Consider the following 16198-nt stretch of genomic DNA (forward strand, 5'->3'; position numbering starts at 1 on the left):
TCCCCCAAACACCTGGATTTTAGTATCTGAAAATTTAAGCTAATTACAAAACATAATTCCTACTTAATATAGCTTTCATCTGCTCATATCAATCTAATATGATTATTCCCAGTGCCAATTTCAAGTTCTAAATATAGTCTCCTGTAACAGGCAGCTTGCACAGAATCCGCATCTTCATTTCACTAGTTCAACTGCAGATAAGTGTTCCCTTGGCTATTCAGGCAAATCCTTCTAATCCTGGGAATGTGGTCCTTAAGTAACTAACCTCTTGTTGGGGAAAAAAAAAAAATACCAGTCCTGGTCTTCATCACATTTCTATACTCTACTGAGCCCAGTTTTGAGCACTTCCCAGTTTCCTTGCATCTAGAGATTTTAGTTGCCTGTAAGGCTTCTGACTTTTGTTATTTTCCTGGCATGTCTGTTGTGGAACGCCTCACAGCTTTAGCTCATCCCCTCCTCCCACGCTCTCTCTTTCTCCTTCTAACCCTGGGAATTAAAGGTATGTGCTCTGCAGCTTCAGTAACCTGGCTTTTAAGTGAGACCGCAGTACAAAATAATAAATGAGATTTTAAACAATGTTTGAAGTGGGTGCGAGCCGTGCTGGACATTTCAAGATGGATATTCTTGCAGAAGCCATGGTAGAAGATGACGAAAGGCAAATGGATCACAGATGAGAGTGAAACAAAAACAAATGAAGAAAGAGAATGAACAGACACAGATTTTAGAAATCATTTTCTATTCCTAATTAGGCTTCATACCCCCATGTTTGGTTACTGCTATGCTTTCATTCATGTCTTTTGACCTTGTTAGAAAAAAAAAAGAAGTCACTTTGAGGGACCTCCATTTCAAATCCAGTGTGTGGCTCAATTCACTGATGGTCAGAGTCCAGCAGCCATCGTATACCTTCAGGAAAGCCCACCTTCTTGGTCACTGGGTCCTGCCTGGATCTCATTTCATTACTCAGGACAATATGTCATTCAGGTCTACAGCAGTTTACATTGCTCTAGGTCTGAACACAGGCATGGAGCAACCATAAAATACCAAGAGTGGATGAAGAAACTATAACACTCAGCTCCGGGAACCAAATGATGGCCAATGTACTAGCCCAGGTATGCATGACCACTGAAAGCCAGAATGGTGCCAAGAATGACAAAGACAGGAGGGAGAGAATGAATAATTACCTACTGGCTTAATGCAGACATTGGTTTGTTTTCATAATTTTAAGTGAATATACCAACTCAATGAAAGTGTTGAAAAACCAAATATAATTCTTTATTAAAATAGAAAGTACAGTGAGGTATGCTTTAAAAAAAGACTAACTTTAGGGAACTGGATATTTTCATGGCTCCACTGATGATTTGCTAATTGACAAAGAGAAAACCCACCTTACAAATAGAGAGAGATGGGACTATCATCACCTTAACTCAGGGGTCAAACCGGACATCAGTAATAGCGTGGCGGCCAGGCTTAGTGCCCAGCTGGCGTCACGCACGATGCGGCACATGCTCGCGTGTGTGGAGTATTCTTCAAATGTGTAACCTGAGCCTCATAGAGACTCTACAGGACATATTGAACATGAAGGAATGTGTTAAACCACATGAAGAAAGAATCCAAACAGCCCAGAATTAGGGCATTCTAAAAGACAACTGGCGTGGCCTCTTCTAAAAGTCAGGAGCATGGGAAAGTGGTGTGTGTGTGTGTGCTATTTTGGATAAAAAGAAACTGAAGACAGACCAACTGCAACATGTGCTCTTTGATTGGATTCTAAATTGGAAAAAAAATTCTATAAAGCCCAGGTTACAATTTGAATATGGACTAGGTATGGGAATTAACTTATTAAGTGGATTATGTAAGGGGATGTTCTCATTTCGGGGGGATGTATGCTGAAGTGCTTGGGGGTGACTGACTTTAAAATGGCCTAATAACAACAGAACACAGATGAAGCAAAGATGGCAAAATAATGACAATTATGGATTAAAAGTATGGGATTATGAGTGTCCATTGTACTTTTTACTATTTCTCTTCATGCTTGAATATTTTATGATAAAAAGCTTTTTAAAAAAAAAAAAACCCGTAACTTCATGAGTCAATAATTTCTGAAAATTAGATGTTTCAAAACTAATTCATTTCTCTCCATCCATCTGGACCAGATCCACCTGCCAAATTTACCAAAAAATAAAATAATTAATAAAATACTAATGGTTAATATAAATTTTAAGTAAAATCTGCAGTTTTCACATAAAGTCATCCACTGGCAACAACAAAAGGCAGTAATTTAAACTAAACCACATCAACTTCCCTTTAATTGTCTTTATGAGGAAAAAACAAAAACTTGAATGGTAACAGTGCCTGGTAAATATCAATATAACTGAAAATGTGTTGTTTTTGTTAATGAGTGCATTTTAAAATAGATGGTGTAAAAGTGAAAAGAATCTTGCTAATCTCAAATTATCTGTGTAATCAACTTTTCAGCATGAGTAAGTTGAAGCATAAAGAACAGCTGTCAGTAAAAAAAGAACCACATGTAAGGAACTGCCCATAACTTATAAAGTTATGCCAGTTTACAAATTAATAAAATAATAGCGTAGTGGTGTAGTGTTAGTTGCTCAGTCATGTCTGACTCTTTGTGACCCCAATGGACCCACTAGGCCCCTCTGTCCATGGAATTCTCCAAGCAAGAATACTGGAGTGGATTGCCATTTCCTTCTCCAGGAGATCTTCCAGACCCAGCGATCAAACCCAAGTCTCCTGCATTGGAGGCAGATTCAATCCCCACATCTATTTTAGCCAGTCAATTTTCCTCCCTGGATGTACGTGTAGAATATGAGATCAAATATTCAATACTTACATTCTACTGTATACATTTCAGTAAAATTGTTGTCCAGATTTGGGAGTCAAAGTTGACTTCTGAAATCACTAAAATTCCCTTCCGATAATAATGAGCTGATTATCAACTGGGCAGGATGAAAATAGCACAGGCTTGGGAGTTATGAAACTTATGTGACAGCCCACTCTGCAATGCTTGTGTCCTATACAAACAGTCCTTAGTGTCTTTGGACTTTAATTTCCTTGTTTAAATAGGCCAATGGTTAAAATAAAGACTCTTAACATGGATTGCAAGGGTCTGTGGATCCCCTGAAAGTAAACTATTTCCTGCATATTAGTGTAGAAGCATTTCTCTGAGGAGAGAATGGTAGATAAGACATACAAATTGCAACAACTCTCATTGAAGGGTATTATCTGATTCCCTGTCCCCTGGTCTGGGTTGGCCTTGTGACTTGCTCTGAGCAACAGAATGAGGCAGAAGTGATGGTATGTGACCTGTAAGCCTTGACCTTGCAGCTTCTGCCCTTGTTCTCTTGGAAGGCTGCCACCATGTAAATGAGCCCTGCACCCCTGAGGCAGAGCTGTAGTGCAGCTGGCAGCCAGCAATGACCACCAGACATGTGGCTGAAGCTGTCCTGGTCTATCCAGCCTCAGTCTAGCTGAAGATGACGGAAGCTGCCTGAGGGACACCAGACAAAACTAGCCAGCTGGGCCCAGGAAAACAGAATTGTGAGCAAATTAATAGTGTTATAAGCCACAGAGTTTTGGGGTGGTCAGTTATAATGTATTATTTAACTATTCCAAGAGGGTTTTCAGCTTTTATAAAATTCTCTTTATTGAACCTCTGAATTTGAATTCGATTATTTAAAAGGTTATAATTCCTTGTCTCTGCTCTGTTAACTACATCATTGGTATGATTTAATGTGGCAAGTCATGTATTCAAATTGCATTTTAAAGTACGTCCTAGAATTACTGAACTGAAGAATCAGCAGGTCTTTGAGTGTATACTTCAAAGGTGTTTTCTACTTTCCTCTTAAAAAAATGTGGAACAGTCCTCAGGCTCATCTTACATTCTTATTTTTAAAGATTAAAGCAATTTCATCTGAAAATTATATTAATATTCCAGTTTGTTATTTCCATACAAGTGTTTGAACTTATTTAGGTCAGCAAGCATTTGCTCTCAAGTGATCTTATTCTTCAACCCCTTTTAACCAAACTCTGTCCCATCCTTTCTAAAGTGTGAAACAGTTTGAGGGTGTGGTCACCCTGTGCCTTTCCTGCTGACATAACATGGCTGAAATGCCATCCAGCCCTGTGTGGCTCCCGAAGTTGCTTTTTGTCAAATGACCCTCTTCATCATCGGGAATGGTGGACTCCTTCTGGATTTAGTCTTTCTGACTCTTTTCTCACATGTTCTTGACAGATTTTTTGTATCCATGCTTGTTTCTCAGATTATATTTCACATTTATATACACTATTGAAAAACATATCTGATCTCAGCAGCCAGCTTCCTACACAAAAATAGTAAATCTTTTTGGCTGCCCCCTTCCCTTTTCTTCTCTTCTTTCCCTTGGCCCCCAGCCCTTGCTTTGGATCATTCACAATTGTAGCATCAGAATTTCATTCTGAGGACTCTCCGCTGATTCTTTTTGGACTCTCAGACCAGGGGAGACCAAAGGGTCAAAGTCAAGCTTTTATAATTTCCTGAGATATTTTAAAACTCAAACTAACTGAGTGTGTCTGGCAGTGACCACATCCCTCTGGAATTTTCTGATGGCCAGGTGGCCCTCTTCCAGGATTCCTGTCACTTCTGATTTTCCATGCAGGGCCTCTGAGTTGGCCAGAATTAGAAGCAGAGTGTTAATCCTCTCCCTTCTGAAAGATGGAATTATCATGTGGGTTAGTGATTCTCAACCTCGCTGCACACTGGAATCACTTGGGGGCTGCTAAGTTGCTCCAGTCGTGTCTGACGGCAGCCCACCAGGCTCCCCTGTCCCTGGGATTCTCCAGGCAAGAACACTGGAGTGGGTTGCCATTTCCTTCTCCAATGCGTGAAAGTGAAAAGTGAAAGTGAAGTCGCTCAGTCATGTCTGACTCTTGGTGACCCTATGGACTACAGCCTATCAGGCTCCTCCATCCATGGGATTTTCCAGGCAAGAGTACTGGAGTGGGTTGCCACTGCCTTCTCCGCACTTGGGGGCAGGGACATTTAAAAAACAAACAAACAATGTCTGGGGCCCCACTCCTAGAGATTCTGCTTTAATTAGAATGGGTGGGGCCTACCCTACCCATTAAAAAAAAATTATGGGATAATTCTAACAGCCAGATATGGCTGAGAACAGTAATTAAGGTGAATTATGAATTTATCAGCTGTTCTGAGCTTAGAAAATGAGGCATCTGGCAATGCCAGGGTAGTTGAAGCCCCCATCATGATGAATCTTAATGCTTCTTTTCTCTAACCCATTAAGCTAACACAGGCAATCCAGTTCTAGCATGTCTAAACAGGATAATGACAACCAGAACTGTGATATTACTTTCTGATTGTTGATATTAATTTCAATGCAGCTCTAACATCTTTAAACAAGACGAAGCTCAACAGCAAAAAAGTTCTTTGAAAAGTTCAGAAGACAGCTGGGGACAGTAACTTTTCTGAAATTCCAAATAAAGATGAACTACACTGCTGTGGATGGTTTTCCTTATTAATTAAGAGAGTAATTTGACAAAGTGTATTGAAAATGAAAAAATATAACAATATTTTTTCTCCTTCTTTGGTCAATTTTCAGGATGCTAATTCTTTGTTAGCCAAAAGACAACTGAGATGTAAAATACATTATACTTTTGAAGAATTCTCTCTCACCATATATCACATACACTACTTTTTGGGGCTTAAAAATTTTTTTAAGCATCCCAATTATTATCCCCAAGTATTCAAATGCAATTTTTCATGAGGCTATTGTGCTTTCATGATGGAATTGCCTTGTTTCTATTATAATTAGTGGCAGAACTGATTCTAGTTTCATTCGCAGACATAGGCTAAGTGTCAGACAGGTTGGGTGCTAAGGTGTGAACAGCAAATCAGTTCTGAATGAGCATCTCTCAAAGGACCTACTGAGGGCACAGTTGTATCATGATGACCAAAGCACATGCTAGGACTACCCTCTCATGATTACGCCACTCAGTAGGTGGTGTGAGACACTGCGGGCATGCAGGGGAATTCAGCTTCCTATGAATTGGTCATAGGAGATTGATTCCAGAGTTGATCGTAGGAGAGCGATTCTCCTGAATGCTCACTCCAGGAGTAGAAGGCATAGAGAGTTCTGAAACCTTAGCTCTAATCTGTTCTAAGTTATCAGTGTAGAAACTGCTATCTGTGGCCAGCAGAAGTCCAGGGGTATGCTTTGTAAAATCCAAAAGAGAAAAACAGCAGAAAAGAATGAGCAGTATTCTCATGCTGAAATCAACTGCTTTCAATCAAGCAGGCCCTTTCAGAATCACATGCATTTTGTCAACAATTCAGTTTTGCAAACATTTTGCAATACGGTATCATCTGACAAACTCTCAATAATGTATTTTCCACTAGAGAAAGCACACACGTACAAAACGGTGTCAAATATCATGAAAGGGTGTGTTCTGAAACTGTGGACACTAAGAAAACTATTGTTGCTTCTCTTTCCAACTCTAACTCATGCCATCTTGAGCTAGGATTGTAGGAGCTAAAAACAATGCATGAGAAGATGGAGGAATGAAAAAGAAACCCTGACAAAACAAGAGAGTACAAACAGCGGAGCGAAGACAACTGCTACAGGGTTTCCTAAAATTGGTGCGTGTCTCAGACCCAGACTTATTTTAACCTCTCTCATTTTACTTAGAATACCTAAATACCCACAAATATTTCACCGTGTGTGCATGCTCACTCAGTTGCGTCCAACTCTTTGTGACCTCATGAACCGTAGCCTACCAGGCTCCTCTGTCCATGGAATTTTCCAGGCAAAGAGTACTGGAGCGGGTTGTGATTTCCTACTCCAAAATATTTCACCATATACTGCCAAATATCAACACTGAAAATGATGTATACCTTTGTTCTATGTCAGGGCAAGAATTGCAGATACATGCCTAAGTGTTTATACAAGTTTAAATAAAACTTCGTTAGATTTCTCTTCCTACCGAAATTGTGCAGTCTTTCTAAACAACTCTGTTGACTTTCCCTGGAGAAAAGAGAAGACTCCCACTGTTTCAAATTAAGTCCACTTATTAGCAGAGAAATCACTGGTTATGACCAAAGGAAGACAGATTGGGTGCTTCTTCGATTAGAAGTAAGTATATTAATCTTACAAATAGCTTGCCATCAGTGGCTCAGATGATAAAGAATCTGCCTGCAATGCAGGAGACCTGGGTTCAATCCCTGGGTTGGGAAATCCCCTGGAGGTGAAAATGGCACCCCAATCCAGTATTCTTGCCTGGGGAATCCCATGGAGAGAAGAGCCTGGTAGGCTATAGTCCATGGGGTCAAAAAGAGTCAGACATGACTGAGCAACTAACACTTTCACTTTCAGAAAATAAGCACCTCAGATCTGAGGTGTGCATCCATGATTGCTTTTTCTACCTCTCTCCTTAGTAGGATGAGAAAAAAACATACTTAGTACCCTAATGTTTTGATTTTGCAAGCAATACAATCAACCTCCCAATTTCATCCTAAACCAGGAGGCATTCCTACTTTGCACAGTTCAACCAGGACTGCACAAATGACTGGGATCAAAAGAAGACATTCTGCCTCTTCACTTGAACTGAGTCAATGTGAATTAATTTAAAATGTCAAACTTGATTTCAATAAAACAGACTTGAAAAACAATACTGTTTGGTTAAGAAAGAGGTTAATGAGGAAAATGTAATCCCCACTCAAATGTCATTGGAATGCAAAGCCACATTTATTTGCATGTGTGGTATCTGTAAAAGGTCCAAGGAATTTTGTTTTTAGTGTTTTGAATTGTTTATAATGTATTCTCTTTTTTTCCATCTACTAACAATTCCCAGAAATGATGAAAATCAAAAGATGGAAAAATATAAATGCATTTGGGTTCTAAGAAAATTACCAGTTGCAACATCTGCTCTAGCCACAGTTCATAAAGCAGGTGATTATGGAGACAATAAAGAAAAATGTTATTAAGTCAGTAAAAAAAGATCTCTTGAACCTTGCCAACTCTGTGATAGCGCCTAGAAGTCTGACACTCCAAAACGGTCCATGCAAAATTTTACAACAAAATTTTCACTAATAATGATGCTCGTTTGCGAGCACAGGGTTCAGATATTCCAGGCTTCAGGACATGAAATGCACTGAGCAATTTCTCTGACCTTGTTATATTTTATTAAATCATTTACCAAAGTGTCAAATAAAACAAATCTGTTATTTAAAAATCAACCCTGGAAAGGTCATTAGCTTTTCAACAGACCAGTTTTTCGTCGCACTTTTAGATATTTTTCCGCACATTTCAGGGCCAGGAACTGCTTCATTAAGAGCACTGGGTTTCAAAACAACCCAGTTTCCCGAGTCTCGGCAGCCAGGGCAGAGCACTGTTCTGGGAGCCACAGACCTCAGTTAACGAGGAGCCAGGGATGTCTTGGCAGAGAGTCCACCCTGTTAATGTTCCGGCCACAGTTCACCTAGTAAGGAGCTGAAACTCTATTGGATAGGATTACCGTTGCTTAAAATTTTATTTAATGCCTTGATCCGTCACTTGAATGGTCTCCCTAGGCCTTCAAATATGCAAGAATGAAAATGAGACAAGAATTAACGCGTTTATAGCCTCTCCTTATATTTCTATTTCTGGCGAATCCTTTCAGATACTGAGAGTGATATAATTCTACAGCCATGAAATCCCTTTGGAAACCCCCATTTCCGCACCCCGGAGTTTTCAGGTAACAGGACTGCCTTTGGAGTAACTCCCTGCCCTTTCCTGACCTAGCCCGGGTGTGTCTGGAAGAACCACTGGCTCTTTTGGACCAAACCTTAGCTGGGGTGAGAGGTACAACCTATGAGGCCTCTAAAATCCCAACTACTTCACAGAACTCAACTAACTACTAGAGAATTAGTATTTTTTGAGAGTGTTAGCACCATGTCCCTCCTGGGTTCCTGCAGCAGCATCATCATTTTGGGGCCCTGGGTGGGGAGCCGCCTCTATCTACATCATGGCTGACCTGCAGTCAGAGGGACTAAAGATCAAGGGCAGTCAGTCCCACTCCCACTTCACTGGCAGGAGCCAGTTCACAGGTTCACACCAGAGCATGGCACAGTGGGGAGGTCTCCCCCTACAGGGAGAGGCACTGTGCCCAAGAGCAGTGGGACGGTAGCAGAGCAACCAAGTCCTTCTGGAAAAAATTAGTAAGTGACAGATTCAGTCTTGCCTGTGCTCAGGAAGAATTGCTGAGCCAGAGAATCAAATCCAGAATACTATCTGCAGGTTCAGGGTGTTAGGGTGGGGCTTAGGCAGCAAGGTAGACAGAGGAAGCAGCCCCACTGTGGCTGGGATCCGCATCGTCCATCTAGCAACCAGTTCACACTGAGCCAGGCCAACTTGCTCAAGTAACTAGTTGTTTAGCCTCAGGCTGAAAATCAAAAATACAGTCTCTTAAGTAGAGTAGACATAGAAGGGCTGGAGGAACAGCCACCATGAGAGCCCCCACACCCTCTAGGCTGGGGAACAGGCAGTTGGCAATGGGATGGGGCCACTGCCCAAACGCCCACCTTCCGGAGCCCTCCTAGGCACCCCCACAGCTGAGGAAAGACAAGTATTTTCCTCTTGTCTGCCTTTCAAATGCCATGTGAATGCATTTCATTGTCAGACCCTGCCCTGCATCCTGCCTCTTGCGGCAGATGTCCTGGGAATTCTAGACCGTGTACCCTGGGTCCCCAGCACATGGAGTACCACAGGCATGGGCAAGGCTCTCCTCCAGGGACAGTCATCCACATTCTAGTGGCCTGCCGAGAGGAAGATGTCTGGGACCCTCCGGAGTCCTCTCAAGATGGAGAGTCCCCAGATACACCACTCAGAGCCAGTGTTACTGAGTCACCCTCCTCCAGATCTGATCCCCCCAGTAGCCTTGAGTATTAGGGGATTGGCTTGGGGTCAGGGGGTGGAGCAGGGTTCATGGAATTAAGGTGGTAAGGACAAGATCTCAGGAGGGCTTTCATCTTGCTCTGCCAGTCACCTTCTCCCCCAACCCCCTTCCCAAGAGTCTACAGACCACTGGTTCTCAAGGTCTGGTCCTGGGCCAGCAGCATCAGCTTCACTTGGCAACTTGTTAGAAATGCACCCCAGGCCTGGTGCATCAAAGCGGGAGTGGAGCCCAGTAATCTGTAACCTAAAAATGCCCTCCAGCTGATTCTGCTGCATCCTGAAGTTTGAGAACCCCTGCAGTTGGAAATTAGGCATTTCTGGAGCAATAGAAAGTGGAAACAAGGCCCACTAGATTACCAGTGGTGAACACAGCACATACCTCAGCAGAGGTCCGGGTCAGGCTCAGATAGAGCCTGGGCTAGCGTCCATTACCCCAAAGTCTAAGCCTATGTCCTCTTTCCCTCTGGCTGACCACATGAGATAGGGTTAAAGTCATGACCAGCATGAATGCAAGGAAGACAGAGAAGGAAGGCCACATCCAATGTGTGTCTGGCTCAGATAACCAATCCAAGTATCTGGAGTGGAAAAAGAGAACCTTGGTTGATATGCCTGGTGTCATACAGGGCAGGCTCCTATACCAGGAAACAGGGGATTGACTCTTAACACACAAGACCTGCCCTTCAGTACATACGGTTTAATCAGGGTACTCTCTGCTCCTCTTAGACACTGGGGCAGAGAGGAAGATCAGGGACAGAAGCATTCCTCATCCCCAGGGTCGGTTCCCGAGCTTGGGAATTGGTTTAAGAATTGGTTTAGGACTCTTCTTTCTACCTTCCCCTGCTAAGATAAGATACCCTCCCCTCCACACCCAGACTGAATAAGCAGGCTTCTGCTATATCCCCATCTTCCCATTGCCACCTTCCCCCCTGGGGGTCCATCCCACTCTTCCATGCCAATCTTTTTCCTGGGGCCTGAGGTCTGACATGATCTCTTATCATGTATTACTTTTATAACCAGGAAAAAACCCACAGTGCTGAGATTTGAAAAACTGAATCCTCATCTCCCAATCTCATTTTCTCTGAGGATCGTGCTCAGTGTCAGGTCTGCAAGAGGGCACATACCCTCTAGTTCACCACAGAGCAGCAGGAGCCCCAACTTTGCACCCCAAACTCCAAGAGCATAACATGGATGGGGCCCTTGGATTTCTCTACCACTATCACGTTCACTTTTTAATGTAATCCATGACAAGAAATATATTTTGCATTGTGACGCAGTATACATGTATACATACACATGGGGAAAACTTCTTTTCTATGCCACTTTAAAACTGCTAGTCAAATTTCACATTACTCATTTCATGAATTACTAACGGATAGCAACCTGCAGTATGAAAAACACTGTTCTGAAGTCCACCCTGGAACAAACACACCACCAGCATCACAGAAAAGGCAGCATTAGTAGCACGCTGTCATCATGACCCGCATTGCTGAGAGCTCTGTGTGTTTGCATATGTGTTACTGTCATTTCTGTTAAAGTTCTAAAATTGCTACAGGCCATAATACCAACTCTGTGTTCCTAGTTTTCCAATAAATACCAAACAATTACTTTTATTGGATTCATCTTAACTTAAAATTTGGCGATGATTTGAAACAGCAGCACGTGTAGATGGCTAAATTCTCATTAGCAGATAAGTGGTTATTTTCTAAGTTTCAACAAACATTTCTGTTCAATGAAGTTTGGTTTAAATCAAGTAAATCTATATAATCGCATAATGGAGTTTCTCTCTTCTCCCTGTTAAATGACAGTAGTTCAAAGACTGGAAACACTTCAAGGATAAAGAATGGGGTTTGAAAGTTGAAACGTGTGCCTTCCCTAATAGAGCCAGACCCTCAGCTGTCCTGTGAGGGAAGCTCAAAGCCCTCCTTCCACAGCTGGGTTGGGTCTGCCTCTTTAGGACCTGCATTCAGGGCTCTGTCACTCAGCACAGTTATGCCTGGCTGAGGACACCAGGTCTCCGACCCTGTCCGCGCGCGTGCGCGCGTCATCTGCACCACAGACAGGCGGACACAGGATACTGCGAGACTGAAACAGGCCTGCCCCACTCCTCGCCCTCCTTCCCCAAATCAAAACCCACCGAAAACACCGTGAAAAGCTAGAAACCTCACGGCTTTAATTACTTCCATTCCCCAAGCTGCATGTGGCACACAGGACACCTCGTATCCCTCCAGGGGTGCGCAGGGGAGGGAGCGCCAGCCCAGCCTGCCTTCCTTCCAAGTCCGCGCCCTCCACTCCGGCAGGGCTTGCGGGCTGGCGCCACCTGGCTTCTCAGAGCAGAACGGGAGGCAGGAGGTCGAGGAGGTGGGCGAGGGGCTGCGGGCACCCAGGAGGCAAGGCGCCCCGGAGCGCCTCCCACTTCAAAGCCCCGGGGCAGCCGGGCAGCTGGCAACTCGCGCTGCGGAAGGAGAGGCAATTACCCTCCTGGGAAACGAAAGACCAAGAATTTCCCCTGCTACTGACGTTAGAAGAGCAGATTCCACAATTAGGGCAGGCCCGAAGCGCAGACATAATGGTGGCAACTCAAAGCATTATAAACAAGCACCGGTCGATTTACGCCTTCATGGGTTCTGCCGGATTTTACCGATTACCTATTCTACACAAACTTCCTCCATCGACCTCCGGGAACGGAAAGACGACAGGCTCTGCTACCCACCCAGCTGAGCACTGGAAAAGGGAAGGGCTGTCCAACGGACCCCTTGGCATGCAAACTGGGAAAACCACACGTTCAGTAACTGATGTGAAAATAAAACAAAAGCCCGGCTGGGAAGTGCTTTCAACGTAAAGGCTTTAGTAGAAAAAGCAGTAACAGCCGTAATAAAATCTGTAATGAATTCTAATACCTGTTCAGTGCCCTATAAATTTGCACTGTTTGAATTTGTGTGTATGGATGTGATGAATTCATAGGACTGGTAACTGGACAGCACTGCTATTAAACCTGGACTGCTTATCAAAATTATCTACCCACCTATTTCAGCAGGTCTGTTCAGGGGGGATCAAGACCAGTGAAGGTTTTGGAAGCTGTTTTTCCAAGTAAGCATGCAGGTGCACCAAAAGACACATGGATGCATCTAACACGCACACGTTACGTGCATGCATGGAGATGTGGGTTTGCATTTATTATAATGACTCAGGTACCGTGCTATACACTTTATAGCAGACTTTTACATTCACTTTTCATTAATCCTCACAACATTAGGGGGCATCATTAGTCCCCTTTTACAGGTGAAAAACCTGCAGCTTGAGAAAAATGTGTTGGTGTCTATCACATATTTACTGAAAGTGAGAATGGCTTCGAATCAGAATAAAAGCAGCTATAAAACCAAATATATTTATTCTAGTTCCAGGCCATTCTCATATTCAGCAAATATGTGATGGACACTTTCTATACACCAGTAAAGCACCGTGGCCATGAAGATTAAAGACTTGTTCTACTGCCCTTGGGAACGCACACTTGGCGGAAGAGAGAGAAATTACAATTCTGTAGAATATAAACTCCGTAATCAGCCTAAGGCTTAGTGAAGACTTCCTAAAAGAGAAGACACCCAGGCTGAATCCTGAAGGACCAATAGAATGATACACTTTTACTTTGTGGGGGAGGGAGGAGGTGTGCACAGCCTAGGGAGACAGCACATGGGGAGACAGGAAGGCAGAAAACCACTGGTGTCCATCACCGTTCAGCAGAGCCAGGCTTCCACGTGTGAGAAGGGAAAGTGACGAGAAAACAGATGTTATGTAAGGAGCATCACACGCTCACGTTTACATTTTCCTGAAAGTTTGTGGGAAGTGAACGAAAGATTTACAGTAGGAAAATGATATGATCACACTACATTATATAATGATGACTCTGGTTGCTTCGAGGACAAACTGAAGTGCACACTGGCGGGAGGAGAAATGATGGAATGATGTAGGCACGGTCAGTACCTGTCATTACTAAGGCAGGAGGTGGGGGTAGGTGAAGAAAGCAGATTTGAAAGATAATAGGAGGAACTGGCAATGGTTGCCAGGTTACTGGCCTAGCCCCTGACTATTATCAGTGCCATTCACAGAGACTAGACCAGAGGATGAGTTGCAAAAGGGACTACAACTATATTCCATCTTGAGAATGGTAAATTTTAAAAATCTAAGTACATCTACTTAGGATATGGAAATGCCCTCCTGTACAGGGTTGGATATTCAAGTCTAGCGCTCCTAGAAAAGGCTTGAATTGTAGGAAAATCTGCCATCAACATCATCTGTGACCATAGAATGGCTAAAAAATAATAACAGTGATGATAATAACTGCTAACATGCATCTAGTACTTACTATTAGATTTTCTCATTTAGTTCTTATAACGACCTCAGGGATACTCCTGAGATTAGATTAGACTGACTCCCAGGGAGAGCTTTTCATATCAGCAGAGAAAAAGTTCTAGAACAGGACCCTGAGGATGAGGTTTACAAGGAGGGGCTGGAGAGCTCTAGCTAGAGTTGCAATGAACACCTTACATAATCAGCCAGACTCAAACATGGAAGGTGAGTATCTTTGCTCCAGGACAATAGCCAGGAGTAGTTTTCTGGGCTGGCAGCCCATCCCCACAGATGTAAGGTCTTTGCTGAGGGACACCCCTCAGCCCTAGTGCTGTGTGGGGTTCTTTCAGCCTCCAAGTTGTCAAGGTCTCCCAGCCTGCAGGTGATAGAGGCAGAGACTGCTTCAGTGCAGAGAAACTGCTTGTTGCACTACATACTCCTAGATTCCAGCCAGGCTCATCAAGGTCAATAGAAACAGGAGAAAGCGCCCAGACTTAATTTCCAACATGGCAGACAGTCCCCCACATCATATCTCACATCTAGAAGGTGCTTCCCCAAAGCAAGCAAGAGCAGCTTTACCATCTTATCATTAATAGTGAATAACTCCTTTGTTAGCTCTTCCACCTGCCCCTACTGTTGATAATCTGGGAGTCTGTGTGTGAGGCAGAAGGATGACTTCTTAACATTGATTTTACTTTATAAATTTGTTAATTATTATGTTGCTTTTTCATTTGATCATGGATTTCTAAGTCTCTTACACTGAATTCAACACTCTAAAACAAGTGAGACTTGTCACTGTATCCTCAGTAGAGGAACTATAACCTTGTCCCAAAGGTCCTTGTGGGCTCAAAATTCACACAACAGAGTTGATATCTTTAAAAGAACACAGCACAAGTGACAAGGTGCTGACTTTAAGTTTTGCTTCAGAGTCGGACACGACTGAAGCGACTTAGCAGCAGCAGCAGCAGCGAAGAGAGAAGAAACTACCCAGCTTGTCCTTCAACTGAGGGGCAGTTAGGTCAAAGAGAGCATGTTCCCCAGTTCCAACCTAGTATGTGCCCTGGGCAAGTAGATATCTTGTTAGGTCTCAGCTCATTTTCAGGGAAATTCAGAAGCCGAAACTAGATCATTTTAATGACCCCTTGCATGCTGAGATTTTATCTTGAGAAATTCCTGAAGCAAACGGCCTGAACTTTGGGCCAATTGTCCCATGCCTCTCTCGGCAAGATAACTGAAAAAGCTGTGATAGTTACTATTATCCAGTAGTAATAATAATGTTAAAATAGCTGTTGAGGAAGAGGAGCTTTGCACGTGTTAAATAAATCTTGTTTGTTGTTGTTTAGTCCCTAAGTCGTGTGTGAGTCTTTCGTGACCCCATGGACTGCAGCCTGCCAGGCGCCTCTGCCCACGGGATTTTCCAGGCAAGAATCTGGAGTGGGTGCCATGTCTTTCTCCAGAGGATCTTCAGTACCCGGGGATCGAGCCGGCGTCTCCTGCACTGGAGGCGGATTCTCCACCATTAAGCCACCTGCTGCGGCTGCTAAGTCGCTTCAGTCCTGTCGGACTCTGTGTGACCCCATAGACGGCAGCCCACCAGGTGCCCCCGTCCCTGGGATTCTCTAGGCAAGAATGCTGGAGTGGGTTGCCATTTCCTTCTTCAATGCATGAAAGTGAAAGTGAAGTCGCTTAATTGTGTCTGACTCTTAGCAACCCCATGGACTGCAGCCTACCAGGCTCCTCCGTCCATGGGATTTTTCAGGCAAGAGTACTGGAGTGGGGTGCCATTGCCTTCTCCGACTTAGCCACCTAGGAAGCCCCAAATCTTGTTTGCTGCTGCTGCTGCTAAGTCATTTTAGTAGTGTCTGAATCTGTGCGACCCCATAGACGGCAGCCCACCAGGCTTCCCCGTCCCTGGG

At 43.5% G+C, this 16198-nt stretch overlaps 1 protein-coding gene and 1 long non-coding RNA gene across 11 annotated transcripts in view; one reads left to right on the forward strand and one right to left on the reverse strand.

The window, feature by feature from the left end:
• The window catches only part of LOC133252398 (uncharacterized), an 89542-nt gene extending 81539 nt beyond the window's left edge, over positions 1-8003 (forward strand). For both annotated transcript variants that reach the window (XR_009737911.1, XR_009737912.1), the window contains one exon: positions 1-8003. This exon is cut by the window's left edge and continues 16909 nt beyond it. This is a non-coding gene — a long non-coding RNA (uncharacterized LOC133252398).
• Positions 1-16198, reverse strand: part of SCRG1 (stimulator of chondrogenesis 1) — a 107546-nt gene that overhangs the window by 73142 nt on the left and 18206 nt on the right. The gene's annotated exons all lie outside the window — the stretch shown is intronic.

The sequence above is a fragment of the Bos javanicus genome, chromosome 8 (genome assembly GCF_032452875.1).
Source record: "Bos javanicus breed banteng chromosome 8, ARS-OSU_banteng_1.0, whole genome shotgun sequence".
Lineage (NCBI taxonomy): Eukaryota > Metazoa > Chordata > Mammalia > Artiodactyla > Bovidae > Bos > Bos javanicus.